Below are 12,382 nucleotides of genomic sequence, written 5' to 3'. Positions count from 1 at the left end.
GGTCAATTGCATCTTTAGCAGATTCAAGCATGTTTTTTATGGTGTTAGGGGGTGTGAAAGCTACCAAGATGTTGTGTTTAGCGAGAACTTTGGCAATTTTATCAGTGATTCCTTTGATATAGGGGAGGGAGATTCTAGGGTTTTCAGACAATTTTCTTTTATTTTGTTTATTGGTTAAGGAATCTCTAATTATTTTGCGGATGGTGTGATGTTGATAGCCATTGTTTACAAAAACTTTATGGAGAATAAGAAGAATTGAGATTCCTAACTCAAATTTTCTCTCTGGGAAAATAGAGTCAACAAAAAGGTCTACTAGAAAATCACCATTTGAGATAGTATATGGCACTATTGCACTATTCCCTAGTCAACTGGCTAGACCCGTGGCTAAATTAATTCAATACGTAGAGAAGTAACCAAATCCACTCACTTGCAGGATAAACTGGTTGGTTTAATTGTAGGAGAACAAGGAGCAGGAAAGTTAGAATTTGCTCAAATATTAGGATAAAATGAAGGCCCTGTTTGATAGAAAGGCCAAGGAAAGAGTTTTACAACTAGGGAACTTTGTGCTCAGGTGGGATGTCAGAAGGGAAGATAAGGGAAAACATGGAAAATTTAACCCCTTGTGGTTTGGACCGTTAAAGATAACAGAGACCAAAGGAAATATTACATTCCTACTAGAAAATATGGATGAAGATGTGCTTGAGCTTCCCATCAATGGGAAATACCTTAAGCATTACTTTTAAGAATAAAATTAGGTACCCACTTCCATAATAAATATCGGCGAGTCATTGTAAATATTGATGTGTTTGTTTCATTTTTAGTTTTGGATGTATATTTTTGAATTCATGCCCAACAAAGTCTACTAGTCTGCAAGTTATCAGTGCCTTGCTAGTTAGACATTGTCCCCAATTGGAGCCGATGTTATACTCTGTTGTATCTTAATTTTATTTTGCTAAGTATTACATCCCAGAGAAATGGAGTATAGAACATAGACATAGCAGAGATTAGAGTTTTTTTTTTCAGAAAAATGGATGAGCACGTAAAATTTGAAAACTCGGAACCTTGAAATCCCACTTCCCGTCATGAAATTAATTATAAAAGGCTCTGGGTACTGGAGATCAGAAATCTATCAATTTTCAGAGTTGGGGCCATTTGTTGAAAAAACCCTGTAATGGAGAATGGAGGCTTAGATCCTACAACCTTGGATCCCCGTAACTCTCTGCTAACTTAATCCTTGAAAATGCTGGGATTGCACCATTCACAATCAGGGACCGGGGATTTTCTCATTGGACATATAGATGGCAACACACTATTGAGTAAAGTTGACATCAACAACCACCCATTGGAAGTCAGACACATGACAGGTAGTTTCGGAGTTTTTAGGAACATGAAGGACCCAAATATAAATGACATTTGGAATAATTATGGGTCGACACGTGGCTTGGCGAGCGTCAATATGACATTATCCCGACAGAAGACCCTAGAGGAGCAAGAACCCCATTTCTAATGACATTCTAAAGGGAGGCAGACTTCTAGGCTTTATGGGTCCATGGCTATTGAGCTACCAGGTTACAACTCAACGGTGACAAACACCACTTCCAACACAGTGAAGCCACAAAATGGCAGTGAATTTCCACATGTCACATTTATAACCAAATAAAGAGCAGATAATTATTAAAATGATCACCACCTATCATAAAGAAATATCACTCGAAAGAGAGTTCCAACGGGTGGACAAGCATGGTCTTTAATCCAACACTGCCCCCTGTAAGGTTAGAGACAACAAAGAAATATCTGCAAATCAACGGTCACTATTAATTCCGGGGGCATGAGACTTCACGCCAACTCCACCTAAGCACCGCACCGGGAAGATTAAAAGGGGCTGCCACCTATCTTGCCAGCATGGGAACCACGTTAATAGTGAGGAATGTTATCAAGTGAGCGTGGCAAGTGGGCATGCCAAGAGAGTGAGAAAATAAATTGATGTATCCCCTTTCCACCCTTATCCTTCACCCAATCTATTTTTTCCACGTGTCTCCTACACGCCATCTCATTATGTTTCCCACCTAAAATCCCTGCGAACTAACTGTTGTAACCTGCATGTCGATTGTTGCAGTTAAAAAAAATAATTATATTTAAAATTCTCTATTGCCTTGTTGGGGCCTGACCCAGGTTCAGAGATGATTTAGCTGAAAAAATCTTGGTACTACTGGCCCTTTCGGCAACATTCCACGGAGCCCGGACTGAGGTATCACCCAAAGTAGTATGGGAGGGTGCTAGAACCAGGTTTCTGCACCCTAGGGATGTTTGATGATTTTCAGTGGTTTGCGGTTTGACCCTGCGTGCACGTCTCTACATGCACCTATCAGTACCTTGCAGCTTACGATGTTGCCTTCGCACAGCCCTACTCATGGCTCGATCCATGTTATTACCCTATATTAGTTGATCACTTAGCTTATCTGTATGTGTTTAGTTATAATTAACATTGCTCATCATTCATACAAGTGTGCCCGATAAATAAGACAATACAATTGCAAAATATATCAACCATATAATAACTCAAAATAGATACACAAGATTTGGAATCAAACTTCTCTTTATTATCTCTTTTCCTGGTTATAGACCCGACTCTACCCTGTGCACTCAGCTGCAGGGATCCGCGCACTCAGTTGCAGACTCTACTATGCCTTTGTGCACTCAGCTGCAGAGCCTCTTCCTACTACTATGACCCAAAAAAACTTAGACTTTTACTCTATGCTCGCTATCTTCTAGACTTCATTCCTTCGCTACTTTACAACTTAGAGCCTCACTCTATTTATATAATACCATGGTCCGCAGACCATGAGTAGGCCGACACTACCTTCATAACTTAGGGCAGACAACCCTATGATTCTAACATACAATTTGCGGAGTATTTACAACAATAGTACTCAAAACTTGGGCTTTGATCCCCAAAACATGTTGTGGGGGGATTCCATGCCCAACAGGCTCCCAACACAAACATCACATGACTTGCCCTCGAGTCACTCTGTCGGCGCGACGATCTTGGTGCAGAGTCTCTCCAAATATTCCCATACAGCACTGATGTCTACCGCACACTGAGTTGCTACTTGTTGTACTTGCTGCATTCATTCCTCCGTGTCTGAATTGTGTCCTTACATCTCTACCGACATCCGTTGCATATGTTTATAGTCTTGCGCCCTTGTCCGGCTCCTCGGGTCGCGAAGACTGTGATTCGGCCGGTTAGTCAGGTAGCCGACCCACCCATGTAGGGCTTCAAGCGGCTGCCGTTTACTTTGCCTGGGAAGGGTTCTCCATTTAGTTTGACTAGCTAGACCAAACCTTTGTCTGTGACCTCCTTAACCATGTATGGTCCCAACTAGTGCATTCCGAATTTTCCCAGAAATTTTTCAAACTTACTGTCATACAACAACACTAAGTCATTTACCTTGAAGGTGCGCAACTTGATATGGCGGTCGTGTCAGGTTTTTTCACGTTGTTTTTGTAATGAGTCTGACATAGGTAAAACTCAGAGTCTTTTTCATGTTTAGAGAGTTTGAAAAAGACATGAAAAAGAAAACTCCAGGGGGTCCTTTTTTGTAAATTTGTGTCCCTCGAGCCCGAAAAAGTAGAAAATGATACTCGAGAGAACCGCTTTACCATTACGATCAAGGAGTACTTTTCATAATTAGTGGCTCCAATCTGAAAAAGTAAAAAAGAAATCAAAGGCACGTCGTTCCATAACCAATATCGAACTCGAAACGACAAAATTTTGGGGACCTTTTCATGTTTATATGGTCGGAAAAGAGGTAAAAGTGGACCACCTTTTATTCCGTGTAGCGAGTCAAAGAGGAAAACTCAGCAATCTTTTCGTCTTTAAATAGTCAGAAAAGAGCTGAAAGCAGACCTCCATTTTTATTCTCTTTAACGAGTCAAAAAAGGGAAAAATACTCGACAATCTTTTCATCTTTTACGAGTCAGAAAAGAGCCTAAAGGAGACTCGTCCTGGAGGAACGAGTGGTATAAAGGGTAGCAACTGGTTCCGACAATGGTGGAACTGCTCAAAACATGTAATGGTTAAGAGGATGGCTAATAAAACCACTCATCGCTGCGGTTCCTCAGGAAAGGAAGAACAACCAAGTGAAAGCATATGATCGGCCCAAGAGATGGTGAGGATGGAATGAAACGACCAAGGTTCATCTAGCAGAATTCAGCAGATAAAAAACAACAATCACGAGGTGTAAATCGGGTATGGGTTCATTTTTACATAAGCTTGAACCATGGAGAACTCTGCTTGGATTTGGTTTCATGTTTACACAAGCTTGAAATGAAAAACTATGCTTGTTATAAGTTCACATGCCCCCAGCATAATAACGCAAATTGAGGTACATGCCCCCCAAGCTTCATTGCATTCAACGGAGTGGATGGAATGAAGGTTCACTTTCAAGATCTTGGAAAGACTAGACTTGGATTTTACGAGATCTTAAGAAAAGAATCGATTTGGAAAGGGAGTGGTTTCATTTTTTAATGAGGTTGAAATGGTAAAAGAACTATCCTCATAACCCTTGTTTCATTTTTTAACGAGCTTGACACAAGACAAGGAACTATGCTCCATGACTCCTCGATTCATTTTTTAAGAAGCTTGACACAAGGTTGGGAACCATGCTCATCACCCCTGTTTTCATTTTTTTAATGAGGTTGACACAGGAATAAACTATCCTCATACAACTTGTTTCATAGTTCAATGATGTTGAAAACAAGATCAAACCATCCTCAGACACCTTGTTTCATTGTTTAACGAGGTTGAAAACAAGATCAAACCATCCTTGGACACCTTGTTTCATTGTTTAACGAGCTTGACACAAGACAAGGAACTATGCTCCACGATCCTGTTCATGGGGCATATGAGAACATGGCTCCCAAGAGGTCTTCGCAGGATGGAAGAAACACACTCTAGGAGGAACACATGTCATTAGACACCAATGACAGGTCAGGTTCCAACGCTCCCAGTACATGATGTACGAGACCATCTGCATGATCATCAGCAGAGGCGGGGATGGAATGGATAGCCACATAATTGACTTGTGGCAAGGAAGGTACTGCTTGCGAGTAAGAACCGATAGGAGACGACGGTTGAACAAGAGGCACCGGGGGACTAAAGAACGATAATTGATCTATAGTCACCATTATTTCATCGTGTGGAAAACAAATCACATGGAAAAGTGAAGAGACAAGGGCCCCCATGGCATAAATATAGTCACGGCCAAGGAGAAGACTGAAATCTAAAGCACTTTGAACAACCATTACGTCTATATAGATGGTTTTGCCTCCCAAAGTAATAGGGAACTTCAAGAGGATCTGTAAAGGTTGACTGGTTCCTTCGTCAAATGCCAACAGACTCTGAGTGACTGGCACAAGTTGTGGGGAGCTTGAAGCTTGCCAAGTAGTGAAAGGCATGAGGCTAACCGACGCACCCTCATCCAAGATAGTGCCAGGTATTGCCTTATCATAGGCATGTATTGTAATCTGGAAAGGCACATAGGATGGAAGGCAGAAAGCAGTCAAGTGGCTCTAGTTGAAAGAAATGACTAAACTACTTGGTGGAGGTATCATATGATTGCCCCCATGCTCTACAAGAATCGAAGAAGGACTCTTTGAATCAGCTGGGATAGGAGGGTCATTCTCGGACTCAGGAGAATCTGACGAGATGAGAAGAACATGAGCAGTATAATCATGATGTTCTTCAAGAACAGAGTGAACCACTGGTAGTGAATCCAAGTCGACACTCTTTCCGACCAATGGTTGGTCAGGAACAGGCTGAGCATAGCCAAGTTCAGGAAGAGAAGGGTGGACAAGAGAAGAATCTAAGTTAATCTCTTTGTCAACCGGGAGAGGGTCTGAAGAGAGCCTCTGATAACCAATGGGAAGTCAGGGTGAAGAAGTTGTAAGACTTTCTAAAACGGTGGAAGCTTTATCCATGAGTGGACAAAGGTGAAGGGGATGGTTGCCTTCACAGAGCCTACAAAGGAATCAAATCTTCCCTTTCTTCTTACCACTGCCAATTGAGGATTGAACATCGACATGAGCTTCAGAGGACAATGAGGGACGAGCCGGATCATGAGACCATACTTCTAAGACCTTAGGAATACTAGGACAATCACGAAGAAGATGGTCACCCTTGCACAATTTACAAGGAAACTTAACATTCCGCGGAGGAGCAGAAGGTGTTCTGACTTGAGATGTACTCGGGGAAATAGTTGCACAGGTGGCCTTGCACTTATCAGACTTCTTCTTCTTCTTCGTCGTCTTCTTCTTCTTCTTAGTCTCTTGGTTACTAGATGTGGAACTTTCACCAGGCGAAGTAGGAGATGAAGACGAAGAAACAGGGGAAGAAGGCGCAAGCTCAACCCTGGAATCATCGTGTCGTGATTCAAATGAAGGAGATGGCAGAACAAGGTTCATGACGCTCGTGACCATCGAGGTTGAAAACAACCACACAGGCAAACTGATGGTTAACCCAGGCAAAGACAATGTTGCCATATACGGAGCACCAACATTTCCAAAAGAAGGAAACGGACTAGGATTCCCATCTGGGGGAAGAACTTGGCTGGTAGACTCAGGGACTGCTGCCACCGGGAAGGAGCCTGAAAAACACCCTAACTGAAACAAAGAACTCAAACTATTACCAAGAATATTTCGTGGGCAATAAATTTTATGATGCAGGAACAGAACTTGACCTTTTCATGTTTCAAGAGTCGAGAAAAGGATGAAAAGATGACTCTAGTCGCCTTCGAATATTTAATGAGCCTGAAAGGACAAGTGCTCAAATGGACCTTTTCTTTTAAGGAGTCCGAAAAGTAACAAAAGTGACTGCTCTGGAGAACTGGGCAAAAGGTTTACCAAACAACCCGTAAAACTGCATATACACCTTGGCGATCATATGAAAGCCAAAGACTTTCTGTACGAAAGTCAATCTTCCCGAATGCTGTGTTCGGTGCATTACGGTTTGCAAGGCAGCAGAAACAGCTTCCTAAGGATATAGGATGATAACCTAGTGGGGTCTCTCAACATATACTTGACGGTACTAGGAGCGCAAGTCCGTACTAGCAACTATTGAGTCACAGAAGGAGGAATCACCCAACCTTAAGTGAAAGGAATAGTGACTAGCTTTAATGACGTCGGAGCACATCTCTAGCCTAGACCTCTAAATAATGTGCATTATGTTCCAATGCATTGTTAAATTCATTCAATTCATTTTAGAGTTGATCTTGAATTAGGTTTCAATTTCCAGGCCCTACCATATGTATATCAAAAACCCTAGGATGTAGCTAGAATGAGTAAAGCATCTTTCGTTTCGATGAACACCTACTTACAGAAAGGTAGAGAGTTCATTCCCAACTTAAGACAAAACTAAGACAAGCAAATGCAAGCGCTAAGAGACACAATGCATAAACACATCAATCCTACAGTGCATCGATACTACTAATGATAGATTTAAAGTCATGAAAAGGTGTTGTTACACTCATAACTGAGACTTCTTCATTGCCTCGAAGTTCATATTTTTATAGTTATTCTGAAAGATTCTAGTTTCCTTGTGCTCCATAAGCCTAATAAATAAGAAATCATTTTGATAACCTCAATAATAGAAACCTTATTATCCTCTCTATGTATATGTTTTACTTCCAAAAAAACCCAAATCAACAAATACTCTAACTTCTACAACATGATATCTTAACATTTTCCAAGTTGTGTTAACATTCTTTCTATGATTCACAAAATGATGAAAATACTTAGTGTTTTCATCTTCTTTAGGAATCCACAAGGCTCTACTTCAAGTACATCATTATTTTCATTATTATTCAAAAACTTGATCATCGAAACCAACTACAACTAAACAAAGCTTCCAAATTATCCGTTAATTCTTGCTCATACCCAATTTTATTTTGATGTGTCTAAATCAAAAAGCATATTGTTGGTGGAATGAATAAATACTAACTGACAAGTCCAATTAGCTTTTATGATTATTTTCATTTTTTTGGCTTTCACGCGAGGGAAGTTTAGGGAAGTTTAACGGGTCACTTTCTTGCAAATTTTAATTGCAAGTTTCTAGTAGGCCAATTATATTTTATGATATCTATATAGTCATTTAGTAGTTAGATTGAATTTAAATGGTTTCCCACTATGTGTTCCAATCTTCTAGAGCAGTGGTTGGTGAACAAATTAACCATGCCATGGAAGTCCACACCCACACCAACCCACAACCCTTCATAAAAAAAACAATAACTTCATTCCTCAAAATTATATTCAACTTTTTTGGCTATTTTGAGTTCACTCAATCTTAAACCTCTCCAGGCAAAGAATGCCTTCATTGACCAAAATCTTTTGTTCTCTTAAAAAAATGATAATAAATCATGATTGTTAATTTGGGTCTCCAGTAGATTTTAAATACTTCTACTACAAAGTTTAGATTACCTACCATTCTAACATTATTTGCATAACACATTTAATAATAAATTTATGCTACTGGGTAAAACTTATTTAATTAAAATAACATGATGTATAAAATTTTACCATTTTATTGTGCAATATTAAACACTTAAACTATGCTAACTAAAAAATTTAATAAGTATGTAACTAAGCTAACCAAAAGAGTTTAATAAATATTTAATTATTGGTCTTAAAAAATATTCAAAATGACTTGTAAATCACTATTATTATAAGAACGTGATTTCAATCAAAATCATGCTCAAATAGTCATGCTAGTTAAAGTAGTTCAAATAGTCATGCGAGTGAAAGTAGTTGAAAATTTAAATCATTGAAATTGTTGAATTCATTTTTTTCTATGTGTAATTAACGACGCTCCATGACTTCTATAAGCAACCGTAGTCTTTATAATTGAACGGTTGGACAACCATGATATATTTACTTATACAACAAGATAATAGACAACCATGATATATTTACTTATACAACAAGATAATAGTTGTTTGATGGTTATTTCTCTTCTATAGATATTTACAAATATTATTGAAAAAAATAATATTAAAACAATAATAAACTTTCTATTAATTAATCTTATAAAAACACAAGTAAAAAAAAAAGGAGTTTCAAAAAAGTTACATGAATGAATTTCTGTTTAATGGATCAAAATTAAAAGAAAAGCTTTGGATCCTCCATTACATTGCCGTTTGAATGTGTCTAAATCAAAAAGCATTATTTTGTCCTTTCTAGATTGTTGGTGGAATGAATAAATAGTAACTTACAAGTCCAATTAGCTTTTATGATTATTTCATTTTTTTGGCTTTCTCTTGAGGGAATTTTAACGGGTCACTTTCTTGCAAATTTTAATTGCAAGAAGTTTCTAGTAGGCCAATTATATTTTATGATATCTAGAGCACTCGCTGGTGAATAAATTAACCATGCCATGGAAGTCCACACCCACACCAACCCGCAACCCTTAATAAAAAAAAGCAATAACTTCATTCCTAAAAATTATATTCAACTTTTTTGGCTATTTTGAGTTCACTCAATCTTAAACCTCTCTAGGCAAAGAATGCCTTCATTGTCTTTGCATTCAATAGACCAAAATCTTTTGTTCTCTTAAAAAACTAATATTAAATCATGATAGTTAATTTGGGTCTCCAGTAGATTTTAAATACTTCTACTACAAAGTTTAGATTACCTACCATTCTAACATTATTTGCATAACACATTTAGTAATAAATGTTTGCTGCTAGGTAAAACTTATTTAATTAAAATAACACGATGTATAAAATTTTACTATTTTATTGTGCAACATTAAACAATTAACCTATGCCAACTAAAAAATTTAATAAACATATAACTAAGCTAACTAAAAGAGTTTAATAAATATTTAATTATTGGTCTTAAAAAAATATTCAAAATGACTTGTAAATATTACTACTATTATAAAAATGTGATTACAATCAGAGTCATGCTCAAATAGTCATGCCAGTTAAAGTAGCTCAAAGAGTGATGCGAGTTAAAATAGTTGAAAATTTAAATCATTGAAATTGTTGAATTCATTTCTTTCTATATGTAATTAACGACCGTAGTTGAAAATTTAAATCATTGAAATTGTTGAATTCATTTCTTTCTATATGTAATTAACGACCCTCCATGACTTCTATAAGCAAGATATTTACTTATACAACAAGATAATAGATGTTTGATGGTTATTTCTCTTCTATAGAAATTTATTATTGAAAAAAAATATTAAAACAATAACAAAATTTCTATTAATTAATTTTATAAAAACACAAGTAAAAAAAAGAGTTTCAAAAAAGTTACATGAAAGACTTTCTGTTTTTAAAAAAGTTACATGAACGACCTTCCGTTTTTAAAAAAGTTGTATGCACGATTTAATAGATCAAAATTAAAAGAAACTTAAAAGCTCCATTACCATTTAAAGGAGCAAAATTAAAAGAAAAGCTTGGGATCCTCCATTACATTGCCGTTTGAATGCTTTTCATACCAATATAAATAATGGCCGCACCTTTTACCAGTGTTCTCGATGTAGTAAATGTTTGAGCATTGTTTTTGGGAGATTTATTGTCTTGTGTTGGTTTCAAGCATCAGGGGATGGGCAAATTCTTGCTCACCTGATGTTTTTGTTTTCTCTGGTTTATTGCTCTGCCAGTCTGGCTTTATTGTTTTCGTTTTCTCTGGGTTTATTGCTGGGCGATTTGATTCAGTTATCGTGTATATATTTTTATTTGATTTGGCCGGCTTTTGTCTTTTTTATTTTGTTTGCAGTGTTCTCTATTGGCATGTTAAATCTGTTTATGGAACTTTAAAATGTGGTTTGGTTTGGTTTACTGTGCGATCTTTTCAAATTCTTCAGTGAATTAGGGCTAAACACCATAAGTAAGAATATTATAATTCTTATTTTCACTGGTTAATCAGCGGAATGATTTAGAGATGGTACGAAAGAAGTGGTACAGTTTGCGAAAGCGATAGCAATGTTTGTGCCCTGCATTGACCAGACAATTAAAAAAGCTCAGTTGGCCAATTTCAGGTATTTTCGATTGCAGTTGAGATTATTTTCGGTTGTTTCAAATTAGACGCTCTTGAAATTTCTTAGATTATCCCTTCTTACTTTCCTAGGTGGTGTAAATATGTGGTTAAACTAATTTTAATTTTAGTTTTAATATTTTTCTTGAATTATTTGACATTATTCCTCATGAAATCGATGCTTTCTAATTTTCTGTTAAGATTCGTTTAAATTAATTGAAATTTTGATAGACTTATGATATTATTGGCCATGGTATCTGTAAAATGTTAGAAGAGAATTCAGTTTTCATGGCCTCTGTGTAGCAGATTTATGGTGATATATTTGATGAAATTATTCTGCAGAATATGTTAAGACGTTTGTCGCATAGTTTTGTGCAAGGATTCAATTCTGGATAAAGGATTTTTGTCTCTGCTTTCTGTGGCTTTCTCCTCTGCTTCCTGCGCGATGGATGCCTCTACTTATGCTGTTGGCTCCACATAAACTAAGTAGAAGCTCCGGATAGATCCCATTAAATTAAATTAATTTTAATAATTTAAATGACATTAGAGAATTTTTGACAGAGTACTCGTTATTAGGCATTTGCAGTAGATTTATGTGAATGCATTGATGAAATTATTCTAGAGTACTCGTGATTAGGCATTTGCAGTAGATTTATGTGAATGTATTGATTAAATTATTCTACACAATACTTTGTTTCAATGATCTGTGTCTAGGGATTCAATTCTGTATAAAGAATTGTTGACTCTACCTTGTACGGCTTACCCCAGTGCTTCCTCTGGGGCCAATGCCTCTGCTGCTTACTCTGGTGCCTCCTCTAGGACCAATTCTCAACTGTAGCTCCGGCTGCCTATCCCTATCCATCTCTATCTGCGTTCATGTATTCCACCGACCATAACTGACTGCTGGCAACGATTATGATAGCAGACGGCATAGTGAACTGCTTTTAATATTGAATTTATAACGATTATGATAGCAGATGGCATAGTGAACTGCTTTTAATATTGAATTTATAGGTTAAGGAGAATGAGATATGATGAACGTTGAGCAGAAAAGTGAATGAGAGATGATGAAATTAATACCTCAATTAGAAGGATTGTGTTCTTAATTTAGAGAATATATATGTGAGAGAATTATGTTCTTAATTTAGAGAATATATGTGTGAGAGAATTAATATTTTGTAGTATAATGTACCAAAGTAATCACCAAAAGTTTGCGAATATCTTCCCAGAAAATTCGATTGCTCTGCTTCAACTACTTACAAGTATCAGACCTTGTAGACTGAGCTTTCTCCACCGCGAAGCATCCATTTAAGTTGACGAATTTAAGGTTTATGAGACTTGAAAGTGT

The sequence above is a fragment of the Pinus tabuliformis genome, chromosome 3_1 (assembly GCF_031772625.1).
Source record: "Pinus tabuliformis cultivar Carrire ecotype Pingquan chromosome 3_1, CPIR1, whole genome shotgun sequence".
Lineage (NCBI taxonomy): Eukaryota > Viridiplantae > Streptophyta > Pinopsida > Pinales > Pinaceae > Pinus > Pinus tabuliformis.
This window is presented reverse-complemented; position numbering follows the sequence as displayed.